The sequence below is a fragment of the Hyaena hyaena genome, unplaced genomic scaffold (assembly GCF_003009895.1).
Source record: "Hyaena hyaena isolate Hyena2069 unplaced genomic scaffold, ASM300989v1 scaffold_1065, whole genome shotgun sequence".
NCBI classification, from domain to species: Eukaryota; Metazoa; Chordata; class Mammalia; order Carnivora; family Hyaenidae; genus Hyaena; species Hyaena hyaena.
Window position 1 is genome coordinate 202,032 of NW_024081698.1, and position 20,484 is coordinate 222,515.

General features: G+C 36.0%; 1 pseudogene; it reads left to right on the forward strand.

Moving 5' to 3' along the window:
• Nucleotides 1–780: 780 nt before the first annotated feature.
• On the forward strand, nucleotides 781–1,231 carry LOC120223911 (annotated as a pseudogene).
• Nucleotides 1,232–20,484: the final 19,253 nt, after the last annotated feature.

Sequence of the window (20,484 nt, forward strand, 5' to 3'; positions counted from 1 at the left end):
CTATCCCCAGTCCTTCTAGGAGTCCCTGTGGGCACACAGCAGATGTTCAATAAACACTGTTGATACAAATTCTGGGAAGATACAACTATTCAACAAAGAAATGATACCAGAATTTCTCATTCCAAATTATCATCACAATAAGTCTCATGAAAAATAAAAAGATTTTGCAGAACCTTTGAGGACAGAATAGTGTTTAATGTTAAAAAATGGAGTCTCAGTGAATACTCAGTTTCTTTGTCTCTCTCACACATACATGTGAATGCTCATACACATGCACACATATACACTTTGAAATTCTAGATAAATATTTAGATTTTCTTTTTCACTCACTCACTCATTACACAGGTATGTATTGAACCAGGTAGCAACCTAAGGAAGTTGTTAATAGACATGAATAAGATGGGCAAGGCTGCTACCCTCATGGAGCTTACATTTTGATGGGGAGCTTTAAGATGACCTTGGTGTTGGAGTGAGAACTAAAAATATTACACATTGAAAGTCATGGGATGGTTCAAAGCCTTCCACATCATTGATACTGCTTCATCTTGGATGAGTAGAGATTGCTACTCTCTAATGCTTTAGTTGTCACATGTATGCTAGAATTAAATTACCTCACATATCTCTAAATCATTTATGCTATTCAAATAAATGAAGTGTGAGAGTGACATTACCTATGAGTTGCTGAATGTTGTCTACACATGTTATACAAAGTAAGAAAATATAGTCTTCATTAATCAAATAACTTGGCCTCTCCCCTGGATGGCATTGTGGAAGCCACATGATGGTTGGTGTTCCTATAAAAGACATGAACCAGCAGGAGTTCGTCAGAACTCTGGCAGCCTCCCTCAAAAACTCTGGGAAGCTGAAAGTCCCTGAATGGGCAGACACTGTCAAGGTGGCCAAGCTTAAAGAGGCTTCTCCCCTACAATGAGAACTAGTTCTACACACAAGCTACTTCCGAACCATGACACCTGTCCTCTGAGGCAGCACTGGGGTCAGCTCCGTGACCAAGATTTAGGTGGATGTCAGAGAAATGAGGTTGTACCTAGCCATTTCAACAGAGACTCCCAGTGCATGGCCCACAGGGTCCTCCATGCCCTAGAGGGGCTGTAAGTGGTGAAAAAGGACCAAGATGAGGGCCACAAAGTGACACCTCAGTGACAGAGAGATCTGGACAGAATTGCTAGACAGGTGGAAATGCCAAAAAGCATTAGAACAAATGCTAGGTTAATGCATTGCATTGTTTGTAATAAAACAAAATAAATAAAATAAAATAGCTTGATAAAGGTGAAAAATAATGTACTTTTCATGTTGGCAAATGCTACCTAAATAATGAAATGATGAATTTACAAGCAGGATAAATCTGTAATCCTATTCACCGTGCCTCATATGTATTCAAACAAATGTTTTAAATAAACACCTGTCCAACATGTGGTTACTTTGCAAGAACCATGATTTTCCCCTAAAGTTCTTTAGCAAATTTCTTTTAATACAAAGTCTGCCTTGTGGCTTTGCATAATAATCAAAGCAAACAAAAATATTATTCTTTAGGCATATGCCAAATGATGAGAAACAGCCTACTCTACTCCCAAGCTAGGATAAAAATATTCACCTTTTTGCAGGTGTAAAGTACCACTGCCAACTTTAAATGAAGCTCATTTGAAGGCTGGGTTATATATAAACCATTAGTATAACAGAGCAATTAACACTACTCCCAGGGTAGATGAATAAATTGCTGATATGATTTTATAAATGCTTTTACTAAGTACAGAGTAATATGATATATATTATATACACATACATCAATCTATATGAGTGTACGAATGAGTGGAAACACACACATATACATACATGTTATATATGCCATTTGGCAGAGTTCTGCTAATTCTCATATGATGATACATGAGTAAGTGGAAAAACAAACATCTGCTGTAGTTTATTTCTCATTGTGAATTATTAAAGTAGCCCACCTTTTGAAAGTGAGTTTATACTTGGCCTTATTTTTCTGGCCCAATTGTAGTGTAAGCCTTTTTTAGCTCAACATTTTGAGGAAACGGTAAAGAGGTTGCTCCAAATTGATATGGTGGAGTCTGGCACCAATGGTTCTTACAGGGTGATGGTTTTGTTTATAGGAAGAACAAAAAGCATGTCTATCAGAAGGCATAAGAATGAGACAACAAATTCCAGTTCCCAATTCTTGCTTTGGGATTCTGCCATTATTACAGAGGAAGCATCTGGCAATGGAAAATGTACACCTAGTTTCTCTAATATAAAATCTAGAGGGAATGTTCTGTTTAATAGAACATTAATAGAACAGCCTTTTACAGTAGAAAAATAAGAATCGTCATTTCTGCTTGTTACAATGGGCCTCTATATATAATGAACATATCAAAGGTAAAAAGGGGATTAGAAGGGAGAGGGTCTGAACTGGCTTCTGGAGGTCAACCTAGAGAGAAGGAGTAGCCATCTCCAAATGAAAGAAAAGAAACACTTTAAAAACCAGTAAGCTTAATTAAAGGATCTCTCCTCATAGATATGATTAATAGAGAGAAAAGCAATGATGATATTAGAAGTGAATTTACTGAATAGAGTTCACAATATTACAAAGATACCCTCTAAGTGCACAATATGTAAGAAAGATCAACCTGAATGAAATACTAAGCCTCCTAATGACTAGTCAGGGATTGAAAACCATTAAAATATGCACTTTGAAATAAAAATGTGTTTATTTTTACCCCAAGCTAATAAAATTCTTCATTCTCTTTACATATCTGTATGAATCACATGAAAAGAAAAAAAATTATCTTTTAACACAAAAGAACTACCCATTTTTTAAACTATCCCTGTTTACAAAGTATTTGTGTTACTGATTTTTTTTTTTTAACATGGTTATCTTATTATAGTTTCTTAGTATATCTTGGTCATTGTTGACAACAAAGGTATTGGGCTTATTCAGAGTCTTTAGAAAAGGGAAAGTTTTTGTTGGGTCTAAGTCCCTAGCTGACATGCTGTGGCATAGGGAAAAAATAATTTGATTATATTGGTAAAATGAAACTGAACTAAATTCCTGCTCCTGTTAGCAAAAGGAAGGGAGTTTGGAATTCTAATGAAAAGAGTCAAAGAATGGAAATGTGCCCAAAAGGAGGCCTCAGAATTAGCTCCTAAGAGGACTAAGGAGAAAGCTGACAATGAACTAGATCCTACTTTTGTCACCATCTGTTACTGGTTATTTCCTTTTTCTCAACTTGACATGGCTTTTCTTTTCCTGTGTGTGCCAATAGCAAGATTCTATTGTTTTACCTATCTACCATCCTCTTTTCTTTTTAGTATTACCATCTGATTTTCCTTTAGAGACACACTGTCATCTATTTGCAGGCTATGTGGTATAGAGGGGGCTGAACTCAAAGCCAATTCCAGGAGTCGAATATATGACCTACCTTGGTCAATAACAGTCACAGGGGTTAGTTTAGGAATGGGTCAGTAGGGGAGCCTGGGTGGCTAAGTCGGTTAAGCATCTGACTTTGGCTCAGATCATGATCTCACGGTTCATGGGTTCAAGCCCTGTGTCAGGCTCTGTGCTGACAGCCAGCTCAGAGCCTGGAGCCTGCTTCGGATCCTGTAGCTCTTTCTCTCTCTGACCCTTCCCTGCTTACGCTCACTGTCTCGCTCTCTCTCTTTCTCAGAAACAAATAAAACATTTAAAAAATTAAAAGAAAACACACACAGGAATGGGTCAGTCAACCCAAACCACAAAGTTGGATCCAAGGCTCTTCCTAGAATGAGTGGGTATCAGGCCTTCTCTTTCTGCTGAGGTCCTTAATTTAGTATCGTATACGTCAGGAGCTTTGAAACCTATATGGGGAGGAAAGGCGCCAAGATGGTGGATCAGCATGGACATTTTCTTTGCATTTCTCATCTCTGAAATACAGCCAGATCAACACAAAGCATCCTGCACACCTTAAAAACTGATTTGAAGATTAACACAACAGTCTGCACAACCTGAAGCAGGTACAGGGCATGGAGAGGTGAACAGGGGGAGAGAGAAGCTGCGGAGGGCAGGGAGCTACTTTTGCTTGCTGAGAGGGGAAGGGGATCAGCGAGGGAGGGGCGGAGAGTATGAAAGCATATGGAGAGAAAAGAAAGAGTATGCAAGGGAATGTACAAAAAAAGGGAGAAAGGAGGGGCTTTAAATTCCATTAAGACTCTATAAACAGGGGGAGTGCAGAGTCTGAAACTCTGCAGATTGATATCTGGTGGTGCTCTGGTGGGGAGAGTGAATCCCCAGGAGCAGAGAGTGAGGTCCTCAGGGTCCTCGGGCCACATGAGGAAAGGTGGTTCCCCTACAGGGGGGACATTTGGTAGAGGCTGTGAGGCCACCTCACAGCCCAAGGTCCCAGCAGACCCTGGAGAACAACCACATTCACTGGTATTGGAACAAGGGAGAAGCCTGGTGCCAGATGTGTTGGAATTTTCCATAATCCCTGAAACACTGCTGCCACATGATCACATGAACTTTCTCTGAGACAGGCTGGCATTCAGCTGCAGTCTCTGGGCATCAGCAGCAACATGGTCCCACAGATGTCCTGGGTGTGGCCAGCACCTGGCCATTCCTTGGTGAGACCCTCCCCCAGAAGGTCTGAGCGAGTCAAAGCCACAGTCCCTCAGAAGCAAGAGGTTGGAAAATACAGCCAATTCTGAGATAAAAACTCAGGAAGTAGGTACCTCTCAGCAATCCGATGGCCTGGTCATGGACAGTGTAAAAGCAAAGAGTGGATGACTGCTGAAGACAAAGGAGGGGTGTGCGATTGCTGGTCGAGGAGAGCACAGAGTTCTGATACTAGAAACTGGGTGGCTGGGTGACACCATCTTCACCCTCCCCACACATGCACATACACACCTACATGTGCCACAGCAATTCACTTCTGTAAGCTAAGTACCACCATCTAGTGGAGAACAGAGCTTATACACTAAGCCCTGCCCAACTGGGCCAACCTTGCTCTTCAGGAACACCGTAAGTCTCTCTGCCTGCTTAGTATATGGGCTATAAAGTGCTTCATAGTTTGACATCTAGGAGAAATTGATGCAATTTTAATCCTATTTCAGATTTTTTGATGGTCCATCTATTGATTTTTTTTTCTAATTCTTGAATATAGAAGGAGAAGAAAATATTTTTATTGCATTTTTTAAAAAATATTTTTAATTATTTTCTACTTTATTTTTTACTTTCTTGTAAATTTTTCAAATTCTATTTTACTTCCATAATTTCATTTTCTTTTATTTCATTGTATTCATTTTCTCAAATTTTTAAACATTTTTCATTTTTTCTTTTTTTCCTTTTCTTATTGTTCCCTTTTTTCTCTAATCTATGAAGCTTCTTTCAACAACCAGACCAAAACACACCTAGGATCTAGCATCGTTTATTTAATTTTTTAAAAAAAAATTTAATTTTAATTTTTTACATTGTTAATTCATTTTCTTCCTTAAAAATGATGAAATAAAGGAATTTACCCCAAAAGAAAAAACAGGAAGAAATGACAACCAGAGATTTAATCAACACATATACAGTCAAGATGTCTCAATCAGAATCATAACAATACTATTTGGGGTTTAAAACAGGTTAGAATCCTCTTCTGTGGAGATAAAATGTAGTCAGAATGAAATTTTAAAAATGCTGTAACTGAGCTGTAGTCTCGAATGGATGCCCCAGTGGCAAGGATGGATGAAGCAGAGCAGTGAATAAGCGATACAAAGGACAAACTTACGGAAAACAATGAAGCAGACAGAAAGAGGGAGACTAGGCAAAAGAGTACATCTAAGAATTAGAGAAATCAGTGACTCATTAAAAAGGAACAACATCAGAATCATAGGAGTTCCAGAAGATGAAGAGAAAAAGGGGTAGAAGAATTATGTGAGCAAATCATAGTGGAAAACTTTCCTAACCCGATGAAAGACATAGACATCAAATCCCAGGAAGCACAGAGGACTCCCATTAGATTTAACAAAAACTGACCATTAACAATGCATATCATAGTCAAATTCACAAAATACTCAGGTAAGGAAAAAATCATGAAAGCGGCAAAGGTAAACAAAGTCCTTAACCTACATGGAAGACAGATCGGGTTTGCAGCAGACTTATTCACAGAAACTTGTAAGGCCAGAAATAAGTGACAGGATATATTCAACGTGCTGAATCAGAAAAATATGCAGCCAAGAATTCTTTATCCAGAAAGGCTGTCATTCAAGAAAGAAGGAGACATTAAGAGTTTCCTAGACAAACAAAAATTAAAGGGGTTTGTGACCACTAAACCAGCCTTGCAAGACATTTTAATGGGGACTCTCTGAGGGGAGAAAAGACAAAAACAAAAAACAAAAACCAAACCAAACCAAAACAAACCAAACCAAAACGAAACAAACAAAAACAAAACAAACAAACAAAACCCCAAAAGAAAGGATGAGAGAACACCACCAGAAACTCCAACTTTACAGGCAACATATAATGGCAATAAGTTCATATCTTTCAGTACTCACTCTAAACATCAGTGGACTAAATGCTCCAATAATAAGACATAGGGTAACAGAATGCATAAGAAAACAAGATTTATCTATATGCTGTTTACAAGAGACACACTTTAGACTTATAGACACCTTCAGATTGGAAGTAAGGGGATGGAGAACCAACTATTATGCTAATGGTCACCAAAAGAAAGCTGGTATAGCCATACATATATCAAACAATCTAGACTTTAACTAAAGACTGTAACAAGAGATGAAGAAGGGCATTATATCATAGTTAAATGGTCTATCCACCAAGATGATATAACAATTATAAACATTTATGCTCCAAATGTGAAAGCATCCAAATATATAAATCAATTAATCACAAACATACAGAAACTAATTGATAATAATGTCATAATAGTAGGGCACTTCAACACTCTACTTACAACAATGGACAGATCATCTAAACAGAAAATCAAAAAGGAAACAATGGCTTTGAATGACACACTGGACCAGATGGACCTAACATATATATTCAGAATATATTATCCTAAAGCAGAATACACATTCTTCTCCAGTGCACATGGAACGTTCTCCAGAATATATCACATACTGGGACATAACTCAGCCCTCAACAAGTACAAAAAGTTTGAGAACATACCATGCATATTTTCAAACCACAATGCTATGAAACTCGAAATCAACCACAAGGAAAAAATGTGTAAAGATAACAAATACATGGAGAGTAAAGATCATCCTACCAAAGAATGAATGGGCTAACCAAGAAGTTAAAGAGGAAATTAGAAAGTACTTGGAAACCAATGAAAATGATAACACTACAAGTCAAAACCTCTGGGACACAGCAAAGGCAGTCATAAAAGGGAAGTATATAGTAATCCAGGCCTTCTCAAAGAAGGAAAAAAAGTCTCACATACACAACCTAGCCTTACACCTTAAAGAGCTGGAAAAAGAACACCAAATAAAACCCCAAAGCAGCAGAAGACAGGAAGTAATAGAGATTAGAGCAGAAACCAAAACTACTGAAACAAAAACAAAACAAAACAACAACAACAACAAAACAGTAGAATAGATCAATGAAATCAAAAGCTGGTTCTTTGAAACCTATTCAGTTTGATCAAAAAGAAAAGGGAAAGGACCCAAGTAAATAAAATCAAGAATGAAAGAGAGATCACAACCAACACAGCAGAAATACCAACAATAATAAGAGAATACTACAAGCAATTATATGCCAATAAAATGGGAAATCTGGAAGAAGTGAAAAAATTCCTAGAAGCATATAAACTACCAAAATTGAAACAGAAAGACATAGAAAATTTGAATAGACCCATAACCAGTAAAGAAGTTGAAATAATAATCAAATATCTCACAAAAATCCAGAGTCCAGGGCCAGATGGCTTTCCAAGGGAATTCTACCAAACATTTAAAGAAAAGTTAACACCTATTCTCTTGAAGCTTTTCCAAAAAACAGAAATGAAAGGAAAACTTCTAAACTTATTCTATGAAGCCAGCATTACCTTGATTCCAAAACCAAAAACCCCACTGAAAAGGAGAACTATATATAGACCAATTTCCCAAATGAACATGGATGCAAAAATCAACAAGATACTAGCCAACCAGATCTAACAATATATTAAAACAATTACTCACCACGGCCAAGTATGATTTGTACCTGTGATGCAGGGCTGGTTCAATATCTGCAAATCATTCTATGTGATATATCACATCAGCAAAAGAAAGGACAAGAACCACGTGATCCTCTCAATAGATGCAGAGAAAGCATTTGACAAAGTACAGCATCCTTTCTTGATAAAAACCCTCAAGAACGTAGGAATAGAAGGATCATACCTCAAGATCATAAAAGCTATACATGAAAGACCCACGGCTAATATCATCATCAATGGAGAACTACTTTCCCCCTCAGGTCAGGAACAAGACAAAGATGTCCCCTCTCGCCACTATTATTCAACATAGTGTTGGAAACCTTAGCCTCAGCAATCAAACAACACAAAGAAATAAAAGGCATCCAGATCTGCCAGAAGGAGGTCAAAATCACTCTTTGCAGATGACATGATACTTTATATGGAAAACCCAAAAGATTTCACCAGAAAACTGCTAGAACTGATCCATGAATTCAGCAAAGTCACAGGGCATAAAATCAATGCACAGAAATCAGTTGCATTCCTGTACACCAATAATGAAGAACAGAAAGAGAAACCAAGGTACTGATCACATTTACAATCACACTCAAAACCACAAAATACCTAGGAAAAAATCTATCCAAAGAGGTGAAAAATCTATACACTGACTACTATAGAAAACTTATGATAGAAATTGAAGAAGACACACACAAAAATGGAGGAAAATTTTATGCTCCTGGATAGGAAGAACAAATGTTAAACTGTCAGCACTACCCAAAGCAATCTACATTTTCAAAGCAATACCTGTTAAAATAACACCAGCATTCTTCACAGAGCTTAACAAACAATCCTAAAATTTGTATGGAACCAGAAAAGACCTGGAATAGACAAAGCAATATTGAAAAAGAAACCTAAAGCTGGAGGCATCAGAATCCCAGGCTTCAAGCTGTACTAAAAAGCTGTAATCATCAAGAGAGTATGGTACTGGCACATCAGCAGACATTCAGATCAATGGAACTGAATAGAGAACCTAGAAATGGACCCGTGAACATATGACTAACTAATCTTTGACAAAACAGGAAAGATATCCAATGGAATAAAGATAGTCCTTTTAGCAAATGGTGCTGGGAAAACTGGACAGCGACATGCAGAATAAAGAACCTGGACCACTTTCTGACGCCATCCACAAAAGTAAACTCAAAATGGATGAAAGATCGAAACGTAAGGCAGGAAGCCATCAAAATCCTAGATGAGAAAGCAGGCAAAAGCCTCTTCGACCTCAGCCGCAGAAACTTCTAACTCAACACATCTCTGGAGGCAAGGGACACAAAAGCAAAAATGAACTATTGGGACCTCATCAAAATAAAAAGCTTCTTTTTTAAAAAAAAATTTTTTTTATTTATCTCTAGGAGAGAGAGAGAGAGAGAGAGAGCGTGAGCAAGGGAGGGTCAGAGAGAGAGGGAGACACAGACTCTGAAACAGGCTCCAGGCTCTGAGCTGGCAGTCAGCACAAAGCCCGACGTGGAGCTCAAACCCATGAACCGCGAGATCATGACCCAAGCGAAAGTCGGACGCCTAACCGACTAAGCCACCCAGGCGCCCCCAAAATAAAAAGCTTCTGCACAGCGACGGAAACAATCAGCAAAACAAAGGCAACCAACAGAACGGGAGAAGACATTTTCAAATGACATATCAGATAAACAGTTAGTATCCAAAATCTATAGAGAACTTACCAAACTCAATACCCAAAAAACAAAGAATCCAGTGAAGAAATGAGCAAAAGACATCCAGATGGCCAACCAACACATGGAAAAATGCTCAACATCACTCATCATCAGGGACATACAAATCAAAACCACAATGAGATACCACCTCACACCTGTCAGAATAGCTAACATTAACAACTCAGGCAACAACAGATGTTGGCGAAGATGTGGAGAAAGAGGATCTCTTTTGCAGAATCTTGCTGCTGCTGGGAATGCAAACTGGTGCAGCCACTCTGGAAAACATTATGGTGGTTCCTCAAAAAATTAAAAATAGATCCACCCTACGACTCAGCAACTATAATACTAGCTATTTATCCAAGGGATAGAGGTATGCTGTTTCGAAGGGGCACATGCACCCCAATGTTTATGGCAGCACTATCAACAATAGCCAAAGTATGAAAAGAGCCCAAATGTCCATCAACAGATGAATGGATAAAGAAAATGTGGCATATATACATATATATACAGCCGAGTATTATTCAGCAATCAAAAAGAATAAAATCTTGCAATTTACAACCACATGGATGGAACTAGAGGGTATTATGCTAAGCTAAATTAATCAGAGAAAGACAAATATCATATGACTTTACTAATATGAGGACTTTAAGACACAGAATAGATGAACATAAGGGAAGAAAAGCAAAAATAATGTAAAACAGGGATGGGGACAAAACATAAGAGACTCTTAAATATGGCGAACAAACAGGGTTACTGGAGGGGTGTGGGAGGAGAAATGGGCTAAATGGATAAAGGGCATTAAGGAATCTATTCCTGAAATCATTATTGCACCATATGCTAACTAATTTGGATATAAATTAAAAATAAATTATTAATAAAAAATAAAGAAAAGAAAACTATATGGAGAGGGAAACCTTCAATGCAAACCCTATGAAGAAGAATCAGAGCCAATACATAACATATGTAAGAGAAAAGAAAAGAAAACAAGCAAAAAAACAAACAAAACAAAAAAACAAGAACAAATTCCTGGTGATGCTGTTTGAGAATCTTTATTCAGCCATTCCGGAAGTTAATCCTGAGTATTAGGAGCCATTTACCTCTGTTTTGTCTAAGATAGACTGAATTGGGCACCTGGGTGGCTCAGTCGGTTAAGCATCCGACTTCAGCTCAGGTCACGATCTCACAGTTCGTGAGTTTGAGCCCCGCGTCAGGCTCTGTGCTACAGATAGCTTAGACCTGGAGACTATTTCAGATCCTGTATCTCCCTCTCTCTGACCCTCCCCTGCTCACACTGTCTCTCTCTCTCTCTCTCATAAATAAATAAAACATTTAAAAAATTTTTTTAAAAAGGTAACACTGAGTTGTATTTCTGTTACTTGTAACCCAAGAACTATGTTAATATACTATAAACTGATACAAATAATATAAGGTTAAAATTATAGAAACTTGTCCCTAAAAAAGTGAAAAAAACCCAAACCAAAATAAAAATATCAAAAACACTGGAGGGTAACAAAAAGCAAAGAGATTCAGGAGGGAAATTAACACTTGGATAAATGGAAGACATAGGGAGATCTTAATTTTTCAGTTTTTAGTCTGAGGGTTTCCTGTCTATGCCATTTGGGAGGTCTAACTCTCTGATAACAAACCTACAATCTATCTGGATTCAGGCAATCACAACTGTTGGGAAATGAGACAAAAAACAAACAAACAAACAAACAATCAAACCTAGAAACAATGTAGTAATAGGGGTCCTTAAATTCTGTGTATAAAGTATGCTCACATTTCTGGCTGAATCTTGAGCCACAAATTTGTGGGGCAGACTTTAAACAACTTGGGGAAAGAATAAAAGCACTGAATTGAGATTTGAGCTGCCATCCAACATAGCGTTTGCAAATTGATTACAGCTAAGTTAATTGATTGCTAAAAGAACTACAAAAAAATCAACAGTCTTCAGGGGGATGTAATCAAATTAGAATTTTCACAACATAACATTCACAATGTCTATGGGATGATACAAAATGTGAACTTCAATGGAAATTAATGTCAAGATATAAGATTTTATAGTTTACAGAGACTTTAAAGCATCTGTTATAGCTGTGCTCATGACATAAATAAAAATTTGCTTGTAATGATTAGAGAAACTAGAAAAATTAGCTGATAAATATAAATTGTAAAAGATAACTCAAATTACTCTGAGGGAGTAAGAGTAGGATTCCATAAAATAAATAAAGGATATGAGAAAATTAGGGGTAGAAAATTTTGTGTCTCTTATATAGACTGGGGAACCTATCTTCTTGTTCCAGCAACATTTAATTATGATCACTGTTTTTAGGTGGTTAGTTAATATTTAGTAAATTCTTCATTTAATACATAGTGAGGCCAGCAGTCATTGAATACAGTAGTCTGTAAACAAATTATAACTTTTTTTATTACCTAAGATAAACTTTACAAAGAAATAAAAGAGTAAAATTTGTTTAAGACAGAACTTGTCATTTTGATTTTAGTCATTTTTGTATTTTAATTTATATGAATCCATTTTGAGGCAAAGAAGAAGATAAATAAGTACGTATTTTAAAGTACCATCAGAGAAGCCAAATTTAAAAATGTCCAGAGGCACCTGGGTGACTCAGTCAGTTAAGTGCCCAACTTGGGCCCAGATCATGATCCTGTGCTTTGTGTGTTTGAGCCCTGCATCAGACTCTGTGCTGATAGCTCAGAGCCTGGAGCGTGCTTCAGGTTCTGTCTCCGTCTCTCTCTCTGCCCCTTCCCCCACCTCACTCCTCAAAAATAAATAAACATTAAAAAAATTTTAACGTCCAAAATATGAAAGGACATAAATGGTAATGGAATTTCACTGTCATACAACTTAGAAAGCACTTTTAGCAATATTCCAGAAAAAGAATTTTTTTAACAGTTTCATGGGAAAGACAAGGGACCATATTTATATAACACATAGGTAGTAGAATTAATCAGGTATAGATTTAGTTCTAGATCTGTTATTTATTAGCTATGTGAACTTGGTCACATCCTTAACATTTCTGAACTTCAGATAGCTCATTCCAAAATGAATAATGGACATTACTGGTTTCTTTTCTCCTGGTTGTTTTTTTTTGTTTTTGTTTTTTGGAACATATTTGTTTGTTTGGTTTGAGAGAGAGCAAGGGCGCATGTGCATGCATGCTTGCACCCTATGCAAAACCAGACTTAGAGCTCGATCTCACAACCATGAGATCATGACCTGAGCTGAAACCAAGAGGAAGACGCTTAACTGACTTAGCTACCCAAGTACCCCGTTTTTTATTGTTTTAATGCTTATTATTTTCTCAGTTTACTTTTAGCTACACTAACTGATACTAGTGGCTATCTCATAATTGTGTCTCATAATATAGTAGCAACAATTATTTGGAAATACCATATAGGCCAGTGATAAAAAAAATCATATTATCATTTTAAAAAGAAGTCAGTTTGAAGATAAAGTAAAGCAAATGTGGTTTCTTCATCCTTGAGTACATAAGCAAGCCACTTTCATTGTCACGCCATAAATAAGCTATTTTATTCTTTGTGAAGAGAAATTCACTCTATTTTTGTGTTCATAAGGAGCAACAGTGAATTCATTTTCAACACAGAGATTTTCAAATGTGTATACTTTTTGTGAAGATTGTATTGTTATTAAAAGGATGCAGTTCAGCTTGTATAGTTCTTGATAATATTAACCAAGCTCTTATACATTTCTTTTTTGTCTTTGAATATCTGCCCATATTTTTATCTACTGGGTAAAAATAACTTATAAATAATCCTGGTTCCACTTTCTTCTATAACATGTGCTTGGCTGATTCCCCAGGGACTCCCCCCATGTGCCTCCACTTTGGAATGATTTACAATATTCTTTTCCCTCTTTGCCAATAACTTCAGCATGATGTTACCCCTTCATCTGGAATGGAAAATAGAGACTTGTTCTTTTCAAGAAGGCTCATGAATGGAAAAGCCAACATACTCATTCCTCCCCCAAACCCAGAAAGTTTAAAAAAGAAAGAATTAGGAGTCTATTGAAAAAATACAAGCTGTTTGAGATTTTCAAAATTCTAGCCATAGTGTGGAAATGACATTCCTTCAATTATGTATGAATCATCATTTTTGTGGAGAGAAGAGAGAGACATGCGAAAGAATACAGTTCTTTCTCTGTGAAATGATCTAATAGCTCTGCAACTCCCCCAGCCTGTCAGTTCCTGCCTTAGAACTCTTAAAAAAAACAAAATCAATCATTTATCTCTGCCTTCAGATTAGATGATTGGCCCTTGAGGTCTTCTGATGTACCCGTGTGTAAACTGAAAGCATAGGTGGCAATAAAATTGTCTTAATCATTAAAAGGAAAAGAAAGATTGAAAATTGAGCCTAAGAAGTGACTATTTCAATAGATCCTTGACTCTACACTCAGAGGCCAGGTAAACTCTAGACAGAGTGGTAGCAAATTTTTATTTCACCATGACAAGGCAGTACTGAAAAAGAACATAAAAGCACACAGCAGCAATTTTTACAATATTTTTTGTCCATGGGAGGCCGCCTGTCTTTTATATACCAAATAGTTGAAAATATTTGAATCATATGCATATACACATGTGCATACACACACATACACACACTATATTATCAATATATGGATATATACTAGCCAAGTGTGACATGATTGGATTGAATGAGTCATCATATTTTTGAGCTTAAGTTATTCAAATGCATTATCTGCTCATTCACAGAGCCAAAAATTATTAAAATAGAAATAAGAGAATTAGCTTACAGAATGGGATGAAAGCTACAAACATAAGTATAATGATATAATAAGCATAATCATAATTATAAAAGTAGAATGATGAAGTTATAATTTTAAAAGTATAAATGTACAAAGAATTATATTCTAATTATAAAAGTAAAATACATAATTTTAATGAATTCAGAAATAATTCTCTTACTTTCCTCATTATAAAAGCGACTCATGTTTATTACCAAAACATTCCAATGATACAGAATCTTATAGTAGACAAGGTGAAAACCCCTAATAATCTCTACTTAAAATAAATCACTGTTAATAATGTGATTCATATCTTTCCTGACTTTTTATTAGCACCCAAATATATCTATCATTTTAAAACCAAATGAAATCATGCTATAAGTAATGGTTCCCAAAATCTTTTGAGAAACCAAAGCTAAACATACACACATGCACACACATGCACACATACATGTAAATAACCATTTTTTAAAATTAAGAAAATTTATGCATTGGGACACCTGGATTTCTCAGTTAAGCATCTGACTCTTGATTTGGTTTAGGTCATGATCTCATAATTAGTGAGATTGAGCCCCACATCACTCAGTATGAAGCCTGCTTTGGATTCTTTCTCTCCTTCTCTCTCTCTCTACCCCTCTCGCACTTATAAATAAATAAACTTAAAAAAAGAAGATATTTACATACTGATGTACAACATATGATATTTTCCTCATCAGTATATGAATATCTTCTTAATTTTTGAGAGGTTGTATTGTGTTTTATTCTTATTACTGATATAGAAAGTATTTCACCAATATCAGTGACAATGTAAGTCATCTATATTTTTATTTTGATTTGCAGTATATTTAAAGGAAAGCATATTTGAAATTTTGGTATTGTGAAATTACTTTTCTAAAAAGATGGTATAACTTCAGAAATGTATATAAGCCCCTACATATTTTCCTAAACACTGTGCATTGATCCTTTTTCACTTTTGCTAATTGGAGAGGTGAGAAATATCTTAAATAAGTCTTTCATAAATGTATGTATATTTCTTACATTATTATTAAAATTGAGTATCATTTTATATGCTTATTTAATGTTCTACTTCTATAAATTATTTTCATTTATTTTTAAATATTTTTGTTTTAAAAATTAAACCCCAACCACCTTATTTTCTATATAAAATTTGATCTGATACACACAATGCTGTTTGTTTTTCATTGAAAATGGATGATTAAAAATTTGATATCAGTTAATTCAATGAACATTCATTTTTTAAAAAAAATTTATTGGGCACTGATTTTTTTTCTTAGAAAGGTATTAGGGGGGCGCCTGGGTGGCTTAGTCGGTTAAGCGTCCGACTTTCGCTTACGTCAAGATCTCGCGGTATGTGGGTTCGAGCCCCGCATCGGGCTCTGTGCTGACTGCCAGCTCAGAGCCTGGACCCTGTTTCAGAGTCTGTATCTCCCTCTCTCTCTGACCCTCCCCTGCTCATGCTGTCTCTCTCTCTCTCTCTCCTAGAAATAAATTTAAAAAATATTAAAAAAAAAGAAAGGTATTAGGTGCTAAACATACAAATATAAGTAACTCTAACCAACAGTCAAACTTCTCTTGAAAAGTTGGTTTCTCACATTACTCAAAAAGTAATCACTTTCTCTGAGCTGCCTAATAGAATTTGAGGAGAAACACAATATTTTAAGTGTTACCTTTTACCTTTTACTGTTGTCCTGTAGAGATTGCTTGCAAAGCTCAAACACTGTGTGATGCCCTCTGCCTTCATGGAAATAAAGTCTGTAACTCAATAGAAATGAACCTGCTTCAGTATCCTTGCTGGGCTCACACATCAGCCTATAGGAAGCATGGTCTCTCTGTGAACTTGTTAGTCGGTTCAGACCACAGTAGCTGTGGTCTTGCATCAATTATGCCCAGAGCAGGAGATCTGAGTGGTGTATATTCATGGCTTCAGGAGGCTACTTTTCATCTTTTGTTGGTTGTATCCTGGAAAGATGTGAAGGTCAGCAAGTTCTAAAACAAAGTCATTAAAGTCAAAGCATCATTGGGGAATTGGAGTTATAGTAGCATCCAATTAAAGGAAGGAGAAACCAAGAACTCTAAGATTGAACATATGATTGTTTATATGGGACAACAGGTAGTGGCCTACCATTCTGGAGATAAGACTGATGGAGTTATTTATGATTTTCTCAATTCAAGCTTATATGACTGAACCTTACAGAAGATCAAGTAGATAGAAATTGACATGTGATGCTACTGGACAGCTTTCGATATTAGTTGTAAGTGCAATCTAGACATAACTAACTTAGTGAAGAATAATCTCATTCTAAACATTTTTTTTCTCTTGCCTTCCGGTAGAAACAAGTTGTCTTTTCATTCCTTTCTCTATGGTTTTGAGCAAAGTGATGGCAGTGGGAGTAGAATAAGAAAGGGAGCAAGAGACCAAGCCTGCTCTGTGGTATAAGTGAAGCTACCTGTCTCTGGTAGCAGGAATAAAGGAATACATAATCAAGTCTCAAACAGTTCTTCCTAGCTACCAAAAGGAGAGTGGTAAGTACTTTTTATTCTGAACATACTATCCAAGCTCCCTCTCCCTGTTGAGTTGAAATCACTGCCGCAACATGAACACTAGGACCCAGTGTTATGTTCATAGGTTTAATTATAAAAAAGACACCAAAACATCTGTGCTCTGCCATTTTACATTATATTAATTTAAGATGACAGCTTCTTTGGTGAAACATTTTCCTTTCTGTTTTACTTGCATGCTCTGCGTCATGGTGATTATTTTAGACATTATTTCACACAGGGTGGTCCACAGTCATTTAACACCTTATCTCACATTGGGATCCCTACATAAGGATTCATTAATTAGGTGGACAGAAGATAAATGTATCTGTAACAATGGCAAGAAGCCAAGGTTTACTCCTCCCAGGTGTTCAGAGAGGTTTCTAGAACCCAATCCATCTTCAGAGAATGACTATCACGGGTTCAAGAGGGGAAAACATTAACGTGAAAGAATGCTGTTTCAAATAATCATTAAAAATGAGATGGATTTACTTATTCAGACGATATTCTTTTAAATAAATCTCCCCCAAGAGTTACTAAACAAAAATGTTGGAGTGCTTCTATTTTGGGGCTGATACAGCTTCCTGCAGAGTCTAGTAAATGCTTTAAGGAATCCCATATTAGGGTCATTTTATTGTATTTCAGGATCTAGCAGCAACGAAGGCACTCAAAATATACTAGGACTGGCATTCATTTGGAGAAAATTAGAGGGCTCTTTATGTCTAGAAAATGAAATCTTTGAATAAGAAATGTGTTTACTCACGTTTCTCTCTACTGAGGTCTTTTATATACCTCAAATAGTATGAATTTTTTTAACTGTCAATGTCTGTGATGTTTTGAATAAATTTTTGTTTGAAGATTAGCACAACAAACTTTAGTTCATGATGATTCATTTTCTATGAAGTTTTTTTTTTTTCCCTAAGATGTCTATCCAAAATAAGGCTTTACTATGATCATAGGGTCACTTGTATGGTAGCTGGTGATGGCCAAGAAAAGAAGTGAAAAGTGTCTGATTAGAATATTGGCTGATATGGTCTACAGAAATGAAGTTTTGAGGATTCTGTGGATTTGTGTATATCTTATAAATAAACCTCCACAGGACAATTTTTAGCAAATCAAGTTAAAACAACTAAAAATGTTCAGCTATTGGGAACATTATGTAAGAACTAGCATAGCCATAGCAGAACATGCACAGAGACATTGGATAGGATGGGGGAAGAATGTTTTGATTTTAAGGAATATATTCTTACTTTTTGCCTTACATTGGAGATATAAACTAATATGTTGCTATATAAATGCCACTGGGATCAGACATTATTCTTAAATATTGTAAGTGAATCAAGCGCTAGCAAAAATGCTATGCCTGTAAAATATCTAGTAGTGGTGTCTGTGTGCATATTCTGCCACTTCAAATGTTTATTAAACAGTAATTGAAACAGGGACATATGTTATTTTCAAGAGATGTGTATTGTCAGCCTTTTGGTTCACTTTCACTATGCCTTGGTTAGTCACCAAAATGAAAAGCAAAGGATTACCAATTGCTTATCAAATCCCATGTGTTTTCTTGGTATTTGAGAAGAAAACTTTCCAAATTTTTGTAGCTCACCATCTTCAGCACTTACTAATTATGTTTTGGCAAATAATTTTACCAGTGAAGAAGCAATACAAAAAAAGCAATGATATTTAAAACTTCTCTTTCCCTCTCCTTTTAAAAGTACAACTTTTTGAAAACAGAAATCATATTTTTTAAAAAAGATCTCCATTCTTTGAAAAAGAGTTTCCATTTTTATGCTGCTTATTTTATGCTTAAAACTGGATGATGTTTTATACTTTTTTTCATTTTATTCCTACTAGAAGAAATGCTCCGGATTAATTTGTTTTTGGCTAATAAAACAGATGTTGAAATCAAAATAATATAAGGGATGTTCCTTACATATTTTCTGCTTCAGAACTTATGGAAGCCATAGTGTCTACTGAGGATTACAGAGAATTCTGGGGAGCAAAGGAAGAAGAAACTCAAGGGTAAGGTAAATAGGAACTCAATTTTTGGATACAAAGACACAATAGTTCTTTTATATTTCGTCATATATTAATTGTTCTAACTGATATTTGGTGAACTCTTATAAGTTTCAGGCACTATGGGGGCACATGAATTCTCTAGTAACAAAACTAAGAATTCTTATTAATAGCACAGATGAATGAATGATACAATTATATGTAGTAAATTGCAAAGATTTCCCATTTGTTGATTGTGGTATTCTTTCTATAAATGTTTTAAAAATTAGGTTGTTATATCAACCTATTGCTTGATTCATTATCACTTAACAGTAAAATTTACTACTACGATTTTTCTGAAGTTGTTTTTCATTTTAAGTACCATTATAAAGTATGGCATATTGTCAGATTTACAAAATGACAATAATTTTAAAAATAGAGTTAAGGGACGCCTGGGTGGCTTAGTCGGTTAAGCGTCCGACTTTCGCTTAGGTCATGATCTCGCGGTTCGTGGGTTCGAGCCCCGCGTCGGGCTCTGTGCTGACTGCCAGCTCAGAGCCTGGAGCCTGTTTCAGTCTGTGACTCCCTCTCTCTCTGACCCTCCCCTGCTCACGCTCTCTCTCTCTCTCTCTCTCCTAGAAATAAATAAAACATTAAAAAAAAATTAAAAAAAAATAGAGTTAAGACCCTGTGATGCATTTGCAATGAAATTCCTACCAGAGTGATTTTAACTGTTTTATTTTATAAAATTAAAAACATATTTGCTCCAAGTATCAACCCATACAAGAATGGTTTCCATTTGGTTTGCGTGAGCAGCTAATGGATAGAATGTAAATGTACCATCCAGGTTGGTTTCAGAGTAGATGAACCAGTTACTAGAATTATGCATATTTTAAGATCTATTAATCTTTGGCCAGAACACAATCTCCCATGATCAATATTTAAAATCCTAATGTGTGCAGTGCTCATTGTTACTTTTCCCCCAAAATGGTTATCTCTTTTTCAATATTTGAATTCTTTTATTATAATAGAAAACCCAATGCTTTATTCTTACTCCATTTAACATTATTCCCTGAACATTTGAGCTTGCCCTGCTTTTTGGTTTATTTTGTTGTCTAAATATAGTCAAAGTAGTCATCAGGGAAATGCAAATCAAAACTACAAAGAGATGTCACCTCATGCCTTTCAGAATGGCTAAAATAAGAAACACAAGAAACCACAAAGGATGGCAAAGATATAGAGAACAAAAACAATCATTGGTAGGAAT